The sequence below is a fragment of the Panicum virgatum genome, chromosome 9N, assembly GCF_016808335.1.
Source record: "Panicum virgatum strain AP13 chromosome 9N, P.virgatum_v5, whole genome shotgun sequence".
Classification (NCBI taxonomy): Eukaryota; Viridiplantae; Streptophyta; class Magnoliopsida; order Poales; family Poaceae; genus Panicum; species Panicum virgatum.
In genome coordinates, this window is record NC_053153.1 from 42,968,992 (window position 1) to 42,971,893 (window position 2,902).

At 43.8% G+C, this 2,902-nt stretch overlaps 1 non-coding gene across 1 annotated transcript; it reads right to left on the reverse strand.

The window, feature by feature from the left end:
• Positions 1 to 408: 408 nt before the first annotated feature.
• LOC120693592 lies at positions 409 to 515 on the reverse strand. The gene has a single exon (XR_005683053.1). It is a non-coding gene; the product is annotated as a small nucleolar RNA R71 (small nucleolar RNA).
• Between the last annotated feature and the right edge of the window lie 2,387 nt (positions 516 to 2,902).

The following is a 2,902-nucleotide window of genomic DNA, read 5'->3' on the forward strand; positions in this document are numbered from 1 at the left end:
TTTTCTTAGGATCAAGGTTTGACAATACCAGCTTCAATACCCATGGCTCAGAAGACACTCTGTCAATTCTCAGCCCCGTCCAATAGCCATATCACTATTGGACTGAAAAATTACCAAGGCACTGATGGCTTTGAGATAAAGACTGGGCTTGTCAACATGGTCCAAGCAAGTCCCTTCTGTGGAAAGGTGTCAGAGGATGCCCACGCTCATCTACAGAATTTTCTGGAAGTGAGCAGCATAATCAACCCAAGAGGCATTACGATGGAGAATGTTCATCTTCGACTGTTCCCATTCTTTTTGCTTGGGAAAGCAAAGATGTGGTTTTACACCTACAAGGAAGGATTCAATACTTGGGATGCGTACTCCAATGCTTTTCTGGTCAAGTACTTTCTGGTGGGCAAGACCAATGCCCTTCGGAACAGGATTTCCAGTTTTGAACAACTCCAGGACGAGACAGTCCCGGAAGCCTGGGAACGTCTTTAGGATTACATTGCAGCATGCCCACACCACGGCATGGAATAATGGCTTATCATTCAGAACTTCTTCCATGGCCTGAACCAGCGATCGCAAAATCACATGGACGCAGCAGCAGGAGGAGCATTCCTCTCCCTCGATGTTGCAGGAGCTTGAACGCTCATCGACAAGGTTGCTTCCAACCAGAGTTGGAAGGAAGATAGGCAGCCGGACCATGCAAAAAAAAATACATGAAATTAACAGTGTCAATGTGTTGGCAGCCAAGGTGGATCTTCTCATGTTAAAGCTGGAATCTCCACACCAGGAGGTCAACCAGATTATGGAGCCTCAGATGACATGTGAGAAATGTGGCAATACTGGACACTCGGGCAAATCTTGCCCATTCACTCAAGAGGACGAGAACTCCATTGGGAACAACACTCCCAATGACTCAGACTGTCGTACTCAGCAAGGTTGGAATCCTAAGCCCGACCTCTCCTTCGGCCAACAGCAAGGTATCAATTTTAATAATAGTTTTCAGCCCTCGCTTAAAGACTTCATGAATGGCCAAAAACAAATTAATGACAACATTAGTGAGAAATTTCTTGCTAATGATGAAATTCTTGGGTCTTTGGCTATGCAATTAGAAGGGTTTAACTATGTTATTAAACATCAGTTGAGTTTCAATAAATTGATAGAAACTAAAGTAACTCAACTGGCCTCATTTTGCCTTAACCACGGCACGGGGAAACTATCCGGGCAACCGGGAGTGACCCAGAAAGAAATTGTGAGTCCGGTAGCTGTGCGGGCAAGACAATCTGCACAGAAACTGTGACACCCGGTTTATAAAAGGACATAAACCGAGCAGTCATATACGTGACAGGATCAAGTCACACGTATATACAACAGAATGAACAGTATATCACAGCACATATCACGTAAAAAAATATAATAAAGCGAATACGAATATTATTTATTACATTAATGACAAAATGTCTGATACAGAGTATGCGGAAGCGTAGAATACATATACGACAACTCTTGACGAAGCTGGGCGCCACAGGGACGTCGACTGGGAGACGAACACCTAGAAGTCCTCGTAGTCCTGGTAGCGCTGAGCGAACTCCCTCGCGTCGGCAGGAACTGAGCAGCAGTAGAGTGTCCCCAAGAGGAAAAAGAGTAGAGTAGGCAAGAGTGAGTACACAAACTTGTACTCAACAAGTATAACACAAACTATGAGGCTCTAGGTTGGCTGACTGACTGCATTAGCTTTTAAGTTTTGGCAAAATTTTATTAAAGCTATTTACTACAAGTTGATGAATTACCATAAACCCAGTTACATAGTAATTAATCAAAATTAATCATGTTACTACTGAGAACCAAACTAAAACAAGCCACCCGGGGAAACCTGCCTCGTCAAAGGAAGATAACCCCACTAATCAAAAGGAGGATATGGGCCGCTGATGACTGTGAGCACGGTTAGTATACCAGTTTTACACTCTGCAGAGGTTGCACATCTTTACCCTCAAGTCGTGAGCAACGCTAGTTGTTCATCACACTTCCTTAGGTGAGATGACTAGCAAACTCACTACGAGGCCTTTACAAAGAATCTCGTTGGTAAGGAATAACCACGAGGGTTGGATCGGCGACTATGGAGCATGTCTAGTGGGCGTCAAGAATACCACAGACGAGGCCACTCAGTACGAGGGCCATAGAAGCTTACCACCCTTGCCCCGCAGGTAAGTTACTCCAAACCAAAAAGACCTAATTATTACGCCAAGACTGTCCCATTCCAGTCTTGTGGTAGCGCTGTTGTCCCAGGTTGTCGTTCTATGAACCGATCCTTATGGAGAGTGGCCAACCCAGCAGTAAGCACCGTGCTGGCCTCCCTAAACCATGTTTCTAACAAAACCATTTTATGACGAGACGTGAGCCACTCAAACGGGCCACTCCCAGAATTAAGTTGCATATACCATTAATCAAATTAATTAAAAAGGACCAAGTGTGTTATAGCGCGGCACCTAGCACAACTAACCAAAATGCAACCCAAGGGATATATGAAGGATATAAAGTGGCTAGGAAAATCCTTATAGGCATACAGTATTAAAATGCAATATGAAATTGTATTTAAAGTGATAGGTGTTATTCATGTTATACTTGCCTTCCTTGTATTGCTCCTGCTACTGGTCAAACTGGTCAGAAGACGGCTGCTCTGGTTACTGGTACTGGGGCTCCTCAGATGGATCAACGTCTACTCACGAACACATGGCCAAAGACAATACACAACATAAACATACATGCAAACAAAGGCATAAACTAAGAAACAGTACATCAATACATGAAAACAGCAAACAAAACTATGCTAGAACTATTCTACGCGTTACAACGATCGCATGGACATAAAGAACACCTAAAACGGAGTTAAAACGCGAAAACTGGAGCTAAAACA